This window comes from Aquarana catesbeiana, linkage group LG02 (genome assembly GCF_042186555.1).
Source record: "Aquarana catesbeiana isolate 2022-GZ linkage group LG02, ASM4218655v1, whole genome shotgun sequence".
Taxonomy (NCBI): Eukaryota; Metazoa; Chordata; class Amphibia; order Anura; family Ranidae; genus Aquarana; species Aquarana catesbeiana.
Genome location: NC_133325.1, coordinates 641,273,169 through 641,285,767, shown reverse-complemented (window position 1 = coordinate 641,285,767; position 12,599 = coordinate 641,273,169). Strand labels below are relative to the sequence as shown.

Genomic DNA, 12,599 nt, shown 5'->3' with positions numbered 1-12,599 from the left:
GTTGTGGAGAAGTTTAAAGCAGGGTTAGGTTATAAAAAAATATCCCAAGCTTTAAACATCTCACGGAGTACTGTTCAATACATCATCCGAAAATGGAAAGAGGATGGCAGAACTACAAACCTATCAAAAAATGCCGTCCACCTAAACGAACAGGCTGGGCAAGGAGAGCATTAATCAGAGAAGCAGCCAAGAGGCCCATGGTAACTCTGGAGCTCAGGTGGAAGAATCTGTCCACAGGACTACTATTGGTCGTGCACTACACAAATCTGGCCTTTATGGAAGAGTAGTAAGAAGAAAGCCATTGTTGAAAGAAAGCCATAAGAAGAAGTCTGTATGCAGTTTGTGAGAAGCCATGTGGGGGACACAGCAAACGTGGAAGAAGGTGCTCTGGTCGGATGAGATCAAAATGTAACTTTTTGGCCAAAAAGCAAAATGCTATGTGTGGCGGTAAACTAACACTGCGTATGACCCTGAACACACCATCCCCATCATGAAACATGGTGGTGGCAGCATCATGTTGTGGGAATGCTTTTCTTCAGCAGGGACAGGGAAGCTGGTTAGAGTTGATGGGAAGATAAATGGAGCCAAATACAGGGCAATCTTAGAAAAAAACCTGTTAGAGCCTGCAAAAAACTTGAGACTAGGGCAGAGGTTCACCTTCCAGCAGGACAACAACCCTAAACATACAGCCAGAGCTACAGTTGAATGGTTTGGATCAAAGCATATTCATGTGTTAGAATGGCCCAGTCAAAGTCCAGACCTAAATCCAAATGAGAATCTGTGGCAAGACTTGAAAATTGCTGTTTACAGACTCTCTATCCAATCTGACAGAACTTACGCTATTTTGCAAAGAAGAATGGGCAAAAATGTCACTTTCTAGATGTGCAAAGCTGGTAGAGATATACAGACATACCCCACTTTTAAGTACACAATGGGGTTTATTTACTATCGCTGGAGAGTGCAAAATCAGGCTTACTTCTGTATAGAACCATTGAGCTTCCAGGTTTTATTACCAGGCTTAATTGAACAAGCTGGGGTTAGAAGCTCATTGGTTTCTATGGCAGAAATGAGCCTGATTTTGCACTCTCCGGCGATAGTAAATTAACCCCATTGTGTACTTAAAAGTGGGGAATGCCTGTACCGAAAAAGACTTGCAGCTGTAATTGCAGCGAAAGGTGGTACTACAAAGTATTGACTCAGGGGGCTAAATACAAATGCACACCACACTTTTCACATATTTATTTGTAAAAAAAATTGGAAAACCATTTATCATTTTCCTTCCACTTCACAATTAAGTGCCACTTTGTGTTGATCTAGCACATAAAATTGCAATAAAATACATTTACGTTTTTGGTTGTAACATGACAAAATGTGGAAAATTTAAAGGGGTGTGAATAATTTTTCAAGGCACTGTATGAACCATTTTAGTTCAATGTTTTGGAGTCAGGATCTGACTTGGTCATTCTAAAATACAGTAGTTTTTCGTTAGGGCCACTCTGTTATATTAAATATGTATTTTGAATTATTGCCATTGTGTATGATACAACTTTTATTTAGTTCCAGCAGTTTTCTCCAGCGGTTTAGACATTAATGGCTGTGTGTTGAGTTATTTTAAGGGGACAGCAAATTTATACTGTCGTGTGCAGGTCGCCTGAGGCAGTCGCGCTGCAAGTCGTGCTGCCTCAGTGTGAACTGCTCTAAAAGAAAGTACTTTAGCAGCTGACCTCATTAACACATGCCCTGCACCTGCACTCCCTCTTTAGAAGATTGCTCCCACCCCCCTCTGTACTCACATGCAGACATTATCAGTGAGCACCATTCCCACTGAGTACACAGCCAGTGTTTTCCTCTGCTGATTGGTGATTGATTGTTTTGCACCTTAACTTATTTTTACATAGATTGTTCATTTGGCAGAGTGTGCAGGAGATGAGGGATTACATTACAGCCTATGTAGAGCAGAGCTGTAGTACTGAAAACAGGAGAAGTGTGTCCCTGAAAGTATGTAAATTTCACAATACACTATACAATCTCCTTTAGATCTACTATCAACTATATAGTGCAAGGGCCTGCCTGACTGGATACAGAGTGATTGGATAGACAGGTGTGTCCTCCTATTATATCGTTTTGGCTAATATAAAGGAGATTGTACAATCTATAAACTAGTTGCGCTTTCGGAGCCATTAATTGTTAGCAAACGCACCTCTTGCCGCATGCAAAATTGTGCAACAAGCTCTGCAAAACTGCAACATACCAAAATGCCCCATGAGCTACTTTGCTGCATTTGTTGCACGAAGGGTGGCCAATTAAAATCAGCGGGCTGCCCTATGCGTGTTGTGGGAAAAACACACCAAAAAACATCCTCTCCCACTACATTAGATGTGAATGGGGCCTGAATAATAAATTGCATCATTTACACAAGAACAATGATAGCTGAATTTTCCCGCCCATTCCCCCCCTGAGTACTTGTATAAGACCCCTTTCACACTGGGTCGTTTTGCAGCCGCTATTGCGCTAAAAATAGCGCCTGCAAACCGACCTGAAACAGCCGCTGCTGTGTCTCCAATGTGAAAGCCCCGAGGGCTTTCGCACTGGAGCCGTGTGGTAGCAGGACGCTGAAAAAAGTCCTGCTAGCAGCATCTTTGGAGCAGTGAAGGAGCGGTGTATACACCGCTCCTCCACCACTCCTGGCCATTGAAATCAATGGGGCAGCACGGCTATAGCGCCGGCATAGCGCTGCTGCAGCTGCGCTTTGCGGGCGGTTTTAACCCTTTTTTAATCCACTAAAACGATGGTAAAGCATCGCTAAATATGGCACTGCTTTACCGCGACGCCGCCCCCTGCCCCAGTGTGAAAAGGGCCTAAAGCTATACATACACATTGCAATCTAAATGTACAATCTCCTTTGGACCAAAATGGTGGAATAGGGGCACACAAGTGTGGACATTTGAGAATGCTTGCAATTGTAGTGAAAAATACTCATTTCGACCAGCAGACCACTTTATAGATATTTGTTGCTGAACACACATTTGTAATCTTGTATACTAAGTGAGAACTGTGTGACATTGTCACTAGCAGTGGGTTTGTGGTTCATATTTACACCCGGAAATAAGTTTACATCAGCTCAATGAGTATGAATACTAGCAGCATATAAGTGCATTATAACTATGCTTGCAAATATGCCTGCACTGACAGTGGAAAGTTTTTCTACTTATTAGCCGAATAAAATATGTGCACTGTAAAGACTGATATTGGGAAATGTGCACACATTTTATTTTTGGATATTTTTGGGGGGATGTAATTTGGTTTGAGTGCATATCCATATAAGTAGCACAATGCATTTTTATTTTCATTATTAACTCTTTTGTTTGGGAACAAATGTACAGTATCTCAAAAAAGTGAGTACACCCCTCACATTTTTGTAAATATTTTATTATATTTTTTCATGTGACAACACTGAAGAAATTACACTTTGCTACAATGCGAAGTATTCAGTGTACAGCTTGTATAACAGTGTAAATGTGCTGTACCCTCAAAATAACTCAACACACAGCCATTAATGTGTAAACCGCTAGCAATAAAAGTGAGTACACCCCTAAGTGAAAATGTCCAAATTAGGCCCAGTTAACCATTTTCCCTCCCCAGTGTCATGTGATTTGTTAGTGCTACAAGGTCTGAGGCGTGAATGGGGAGCAGGTGTGTTAAACTTGGTGTTATCGCTCTCACTCTCTCATACTGGTCACTCACTAAGTTGAGTGCACATGCTCAGCGTCATATCCAGAGGTTGTCTTTGGGAAATAAAATTATGAGTGCTGCCAGCATTGCTGCAGAGGTTGAAGGGGTGGGGGGTCAACCTGCCAGTGTTCAGATCATACGCCGCACACTGAATCAAATTGGTCTGCATGGCTGTCGTCCCAGAAAGAAGCCTCTTCTAAAGATGATGCATAAGAGAGCCCGAAAACAGTTTGCTAAAGTCAGGCAGACTAAGGACATGGATTAATTGAACCATGTCCTGTGGTCTGATGAGACCAAGATAAACTTATTTGGTTCAGATGGTGTGGCAGCAACCAGGTGAGGAGTACAAAGACAAGTGTGTCTTGCATACAGTCAAGCATGGTGGTGGGAGTGTCATGGTCTGGGGCTGCATGAGTGCTGCCGGCACTGGGGAGTTACAGTTCATTGAGGGAACCATGAATGCCAACATGTACTGTGACACACTGAAGAGAGCATGATCCCCTGCTTTTGGAGACTGGGCTGCAGGGCAGTATTCCAACATGATAACAACCCCCAAACACACCTCCAAGATGGCCATTGCCTTGCTAAAGAAGCTGAGGGTAAAGGTGGTTGACTGGCCAAGCATGTCTCCAGACCTAAACCCTATTGAGCATCCTCAAACAGAAGGTGGAGGAGTGCAAGATCTCTAACATCCACCAGCTCCATTGAGGAGTGGAAGAGGAATCCAGTAGCAACCTGTGAAGCTCTGGTGAACTCCATGCCCAAGAGGGTTAAGGCAGTGCTGGAGAATAATGGTGGCCCCACAAATTATTGACACTTTGGGCTCAATTTGAACATTAAATTAATGGCTGTGTTTTGAGTTATTTTGAGGGGACAGCAAATTTACACTGTTATACAAGCTGTACACTCACTACTTTACATTGTAGCAAAGTATAATGTGTTCAGTGTTGTCACATGAAAAGATATAATAAAATATTTACAAAAATGTGAGGGGTGTACTCACTTTTTTGAGAGAGTGTAGGTGTTTGCAGCAACTTTACATTTAGATTATTACATACATTTTGAGATTAGCACAGAGGAGGTAGCACCGGAGTATCTTTATTACTTAAAGTATTACTAAACCCACAAAAGTAAAATCAGTCTGTATATGCAGTAAAGCATGCTTTTTATACGCACTGTGAAACGTAAGGGGTTAATCTTCCACCTTGTGTAAAAAGGCTGTTTGATCCTATTTTCTCTGATCCTCCACTTCTTCCACAGTTCCCAATCCATCTGCTGCTAGTACAGAGCCTTGGGGGCAAGCTGCACATGCTCAGTTTGGTGTGTTTTGCTAGAGATTTTTTGTCTTTCTTGGGAAAGTGAATGTGATCAGCACAGGGCCAATCAGCACTGTCCAGATAGAGGGTCAGGGTCCTGCAGCCTCATGGGACAATCAGGGGAGAATAAGAAATCCTCCTGCAAGCTTTAACCAGACACTGGCAGAAGTCACAAGACTGCCCTAACTGCTGATGAGAAAAGGTATTTAGCAGTTTATATTTACTAAAACAATTGCATTTGTTCTGTGTACTGTGGGAGACATGATATAGTGAATGCAGGGTCGTGGGTTTAGTAACACTTTAATATCTCTGAAGAATACAGAATACCTCCCCCTAATTTATAGAAAAGAGGAGAGCAGAAGGGTATGTAGCCATGTTTGAGAGTCACAGTGTCTCCATAGATACACTGCAGAGAGTGAGTGTTGTCACCGCAGGACATGTGTTGCTGGCAGAAACACCAAGTGAAATTAAAGGAACAATTGCTTGAAAATAGAAAATGAATGCAGTTACCACAACTAAGAATTGGTAAGTTGTAACATATAAAATGTTTTTCTTGGGTTTAGATGCTATTTCACTTACGCATTTTGATTGCACAGAAATTATTATACTCTAGTCAGATTATTAAAAACTACATTTAGACCATCATTATTTGGTTTGATGGATGTAGCAGCAATTCTCAATGAATTCCTAGGGTGCTCATCAGATATTTTGGCGCTAATTTTGCCTTTCACGTTCCTTATCCTTAAAAAATAGTTGCCAAAAACTGATGACATGAATAAGGCTTGATTGTGAAGAGTGGAATATTTTTCTTTAGGAAAATAAAAATAATTAAATTAAAGAGATACTGTCAATTTTTTTTTTCGGCTGCATGTGTTCGCAAAGTGCAAACACATTTTTACAAAAAATTCCAAAAAAAACCCCAACATTGTTAAATAGGTTTCTGATTTTGTGTTGGGCTACATTCATAGTCACCCTGGGCTACAGGTTGGATACTCTTTCACTTAATGCTATCTGTCTGTAGTCAGAGTTTCTACATGCGATCTGGAAATTTCCTAAATTACAGAAATATTGGACAGACGTTATTGGTAAATTTTTCATTTTTATACTGTTCTAGTAACTTTAATCCAGCACGCTTCATATTCAGTCACCTGGAGTATATGTTTGTATACTGACATACAGGCACTGAGGAAAATACTGTTGTTTGCAATATGAGGATCTCTCCAACTACCCCCTGGAGTCAGGCTATATTACAGTATAGGTATTTTAAACATTTTAAACTTGTCGGAACTCTGTATATATACTTTATTTGTACATACAATACCACAAAGACATTTATGTTTGGAATGAAAATGGTTTTACATCAGGAAAGCCCACTCCCTAGCTATTGTGGTTAATAACAGGTAATTTTAGGATTAGGAACCCATGGATATGAGCAATCTGATTCTTCCTAGGCTTTCTGTAATTGACTACAATTCACTGTAATGTTTGAGTCCTGCATTGAATACTTTGTAATAAAACTTCTTCTGAAACGTCCTTGTTTTATAACTCCACTATGTCACTGAAGGACACAATTCCATCATATTCATTTGTTTATTTGATCCAGTGTGGTTTCTCTGATTAGTGACGAATAAGCTCATGCAATCAAACATTGGAGGTAATGCTGTGTACAGATATTGAACAGTAGCTATAATTTAGCAACATTATTAGAAACAGTAATGAAATATTGCTAGGTTGTTTCCCAGTAGCACAGTAAAGCCAGGGAAATGCCAGCAGGCGTGTGCTTGTTTTACTTTAAGAAAAATGAAAAGATTTGTGTGAGAAAAATAAATAGGATTTTCATATCTCTCAACCTTCTAAAATGTTAATTAGGGACATCTTTTAATACAAAATGTTCCAGCAAAAGACACACACTTGTGGTCTTGAAGACCATGGACAAGTCTTAAAAAAAATAGCAACTATACGTATATTAGCATGCATTACCAAGGGTATTTACTCAAGAGGTAAAACTATAATTCTACCACTTTACAAAACTCCGGTTCATCCACATCTTGAGTATGCCATCCGATTTGATCACCAGTATTCAGAAGGGCCATGCTGGAATTGGAGACAGTACAGAGAAGGGCAACAAAACTATTAAGGGGTCTGAAGGACCTCAATTATGAGGAACAATTACAAACATTAAACCTATTCCCCCCTGGAGAAGAGATGCCCAAGAGGGGATATGATAGCGATATACAAATATCTTAATGGTGATTCCAACATTGTTCCATCTCAGGTCACTCATGTGGACAGATTCTTTCCTACACCCCCAGACTCAGCAAGAAATCCTTCTGTAGAGACACATACTCATATTCAGCTTTTAGCTGTGTGACATTCATACAGCTGTTGCATCTTCTGATTTGTTCTGAACCACAGAGCTCAATGCATGTTCAGGGGTGAAGGCAGAATACAACAGGGATTAATGGCAGCCTTTTTTATTATCACTATACAAGGTTATATGCACATCTTACTAAAATTATGCATGGCTCAGGTTTGAGGAGCTTATATGCAAATTTCGACAGAGATCGAGGCACAGCCCCCACATCAGATAATGTGATACCTTTCTAATATGGGAAAGAGGGACACATTTTAGAGCTAGTATATGAAAAAAAATACACACCCTTGCTGCTTTAGCCATGCACATCATGAAGGATTAAAATGGTAGTAAAGTGTCTCGAAAAAAAGAAAAAGAAAAACTTTCCCCCCTAAAGGGGTTGTAAACCCTCGTGGTTTTTTATCTAAATGCTTTCTATGCATTGAGGTGAAAAACCTCTTGCAGTGCAACAGCCCCCAGTGCCCCCCCTTTTACTTACCTGAACCCTCTTTTACCCGTGCCGGAGACGAGCACACCAGCTCTAGCCGGTGTCTCGTGTCCTGATTTACTAGATTGACAGCAGCGCAGCCATTGGCTCCTGCTGCTATCAATCAAATCCAGTGATGCAGGGGCGGGCCGAGTCTTACATTTGGTGGCTGTGGACTCGGGAGCGTGCCCTCAAGGTAACCCCCTCGGGGAAGCGCTTCCCCATGGGGGTTATCTGATGCGGGGAGGAGCCGTGAGAGTCACCGGGGGTCCACAGAAGAGCAGGTTTGGGGCCACTCTGTGCAAAACGAGTTGCACAGTGGAGGTAAGTATGATATGTTTTAATAATGAAAAATATGCGCTGCGCTAGAATGAACCCAGTACTTCTATGTACTAAAAGTGAAAATTAATTGAGAATATTCAAAACTTTTAAAGACGATAGATATGATCCTATAAGTCTAATGTGTAAAAGTGCAATGTGCATATAAATAAATAAATAATGATAATAGTAAATATAAAAAAAGTAAATATAAAAAACATCAATAATCCATATTGCAAACGGTGAAGTGCATAAACATATGCAAAAGGTGCTTAGTGCTCCGTAATAGACATCACAGATGCCATAATACTTGATCACAAAGTGGTGAGTGAAACAGTCTCATATAACAATATTAAATCTGTGCATAAAAATAGTGTCCATATATGGTGTCATCCGTCATGCTCATACATCCTAGGTGCTGCAAACCATGCTCCGGTGCACTCCAGTGGCCCCCTTAGGCTAATATGCTCACCTCAGAGCGTGTGACCCAGCTGCTACCCTGAGTCAAATCACGCTTTGGAGCCACACCCGGGCTCAATGCTGATACCAGACGTAACTCTCCAGCTTGATTCAATGTAGCACCATGTATAAATAAGAGAAAAGACTATATGGTGTAATATTGTTGGGTAATTTATTAATAAAACACTTCCCACAAAGGGGTACTCACATAGTCCTGGTGTGTAAGTACACCACTCTGTAAACAGCCTCACAAAGTAATAAGCCAAAATCGCTGGACATATGGTGTGGTATACTTCTCCTGTGTGGATACTGTGCTGCTCTCTCCGTCCTGGCCCCTCCCCTACGCGTGTTCGACACAGGGATCACGTGTCTTCATCAGGGGGATATGATTGGACGGATGCTCTATGGGTTTAAATACAGGTGACCGCGACCATTTTCCCTTTGATCACGGACACTCTGGTGCTGGGTTACAGCTTACATCCAAGCTTAGAAGCACAAGCCTGCCTACGAACCTTAACTAATGGCCAGCAGACGAGTGTCAAACAATATAGATACAACGTCTAACAATTGTCAATCAATGCTTAGCTGACTAGATGGTATCAGCTGACCTTATACTAATGATAAAAATCCCAGGACGGAGCTCTGGTGTCCCGCATACCACAACATACCTCAATTAACATGATACATAAAGATACCAAAATAAAAGCATATACTGTATATATAATGATAGGACAGGTCAAATATATGCAGTAAATGGCCATAGTGTATAATTAAAAACATTATTAAATATTATAATAAACATGGCAATAAACGGTCATCGGCCAGTTCGCCCATCGTCATGTATGTTAAATAAAAATAAATCACTATGCCATATTGACCAACCTGGTAAATATAAATTTACCCTAAATGCAATATATATATAGGGAAATGAAATAAATAAAAAATAACTATATTGAATACATTATTGAACCCATCATAAATTAAAAATAAAAAACATTTTTAAAATTAAATATATATTTATTGGATAATAATAAAATATGTTTAAAAAGTATTATACGCATATATATATATATATATATATATATATATATATATATATATATATATATATATATATATATATAAAACCTCTACAATTAAATCGCATATTACCAATTGCATGCGCGATCACAATGAATCACCTAGTATGTAGGTCTATTAAACTGTGTGTGGATCTAAATTACACACCTACAATGTATTATGCTGAAATATACTACGCAATGTAAATATCCCAAACATGACTCCCTGTATAAGGTATTCAAAATCCCAAACATAAAAAATGGCCAAAGAGGGTTGCAAATAAAGTGCGAGAATGTACCAACCAAAGGGTCATCACCCCCATGTTTAAAAATTGCAAAGAAAGCACCTGAGATCAAATTCCTTATTCAACCCCCCCCCCGGTGAAAGAGAACCAAGCTGGTGTATCCACCACGATTCACGTTTACTGATTTCTCTAATATAATTGGAATCTCTCCAATGACGTTTAGGTGCCTCTATTCCCCAAAATCGCATCCCTACCGTACTTTGGTTGTGTGACTCTTTGAAATGTATAGAAAGATAATGCTTATCAAATCCCTTACGTATATTTCTCACATGTTCTTCCATTCGATCCTTTAAAGCTCTTGTGGTGCGACCAACATAGAGAAAATCACATTTTATCACATATACAATGCCTACTTTGTTACACAATATAAAATCCCTAATGGTATAAACATGATTGGTATGGGGATTATGAAATTCTTTTACCCTGTTGTTATTGGTTGGAACTCTTATGCAACTATAGCATCTTCCGCAACCATAAAAACCTTTCAAGTCCCAAAACATCTTGGGTTTCGAAGGGGGTGGTTCCATAACATTATGCACCAATTTATCACGTAGGCTTGGTGCTCTCTTGTACACAATTCTAGGTTTATCAGATTGTGAACCACTGAGGTACGTGTCTTGCCTTAACACATTCCAATATTTACGTATGATCTTTTCCACCTCCTTGCTCTGCAAATTATAATCTAAAACAATACAGGTGCCCCATCTTCACTTATGTCCCTCGTTTCAATCTCATCCTTCAGTAGGTCTTCTCTGTTCATATCCCTAATCTTACCCCCTTTCATTCGGAAGGAACTCACTATGATATCCTTTGTCTATAAACATCCTACTCAACATATCAGATTGGGTTTCAAAGTCTACATCCTTTGTACAATTCCTCCGCATCCTCATGAACTGGCCTCTGGGTATATTATCCAGCCATGGTCTAAAATGGCAACTTGAGGTGGGGATATAAGAATTTTGGTCCGTAATCTTGAAGAAAGATTTGGTTTCAATGCCTCTTCCAGTATTAAATATCTCAAGGTCAAGGAAATGTATCCGATCTCTACTGATATCCCAGGTTAGCGTGATATTACGATCATTATCGTTCATAGACTCTAGTAACCTCAACAGTGATTCCATACTTCCACTCCAGATAATAAGTAGGTCATCTATAAACCTTTTGTATAATAAGTTATCCCCATATCTCTCCCCAAGAACATTTTCAGCCTCCCACTTGGCCATATAGAGGTTTGCTACACTAGGGGTGAACTTAGCGCCCATAGCAACGCCTTTTATTTGCAGGTAAAATTTGTTGTCATACCAGAAGAAATTATGGTTGTGTGATGTGTATATCTCATGGTATCCAATTAGCAACCAGGATACCAGGAGATATACACATCACACAGTGCGGCTTGAACCTTGAGGTACCAGCCTCTCTGAGTCTTAAGCCTGCCTCCCTATAATGTTTGAACAAGCTTTGTAACTTTAATACACATAAGCTGATCTACATTATCAGCACTTGTTATCTTCTTAGCTGTATGCTGGCTATCTATCCCTGGATATATCCCTTTGCTTACCAGCAACTACAACGATAATATCTCTGCGGCTGATGATTATATGACTCTACATCCTGGACTGGTTGGTTTCTCATTTCCCTTCCTAATAGTCCGGCGTCAATTTTTGTTTACATTAAGTACCTTATCTATCTTTGGAGCGAATATCTTGTATTTGGATTCACACTCTGACTCAAACTATTCCATGTCTACATCCCTATTGCTATATGTTATTATTGGAACTTCAACCATTGTACCATTGGGTGTATCACTGTAACTGTTTATTTTGGAAGTGGTGTCAGAATTTATGTGTGGGTCATACAATATTAGTTTCATGAATTTTATATACATATATGTGTAAAAATTCTTATCTAATAGTTTTCTACAAATAAAAAAACCTAATTACTTTTAGATGGTTTACCCATGTGCCTTTAAAGTCCAATTTTCTAGCTTTTAGTCTCTTTATATTCACTGTTGGGAAGTTGGCACACTGTTACTTGTGTATCCACAGTGTTGCCCTGTAAGGCTACACGTTAAATCCACAATCTTTTTCAAAGTAAAGAAAGAACAATCTACTCCTCTTCACAGGACTTGCAATGTCATCTTCCACAACTCACCTATTGAAATAATGAAATAACATGAACTAAATACAGTAGTTCATTCCTTTTTCACTACAGAAAAGGAAACGGCCACATAGACTTTTTCCAATGATACAAAATCCTTCTGCATCTCTCTGATTGGTTGAGCTTTTACTAATTGTAAAATCGCTTTAGGGCAGTACGGTGCAGTGAATTAGATAAAGTTCTTCTCTAAAGCGTAGACTGCAACATCTGTGCCCCTATTTCTACACCACTGGTCTATAAGATGCCATTAAAGGGACTAAATAATGACCAAATAATAAAATACAAAATTTTAATTCAATGGTAAATTTAATTAAAGGAATTTCTGATTAGAGAAATATGTAGGGTAGCTTGTCCTTGCTCACTTTTTTAATGAAAATGCTAGCCGCTTAGATGACTTACCGATCCTCTGTCTGT

General features: G+C 39.5%; 1 protein-coding gene across 7 annotated transcripts in view; it reads left to right on the top strand.

Annotated features, from left to right (window-relative positions):
- Positions 1-12,599, top strand: part of CDKL5 (cyclin dependent kinase like 5) — a 571,173-nt gene that overhangs the window by 372,513 nt on the left and 186,061 nt on the right. The gene's annotated exons all lie outside the window — the stretch shown is intronic.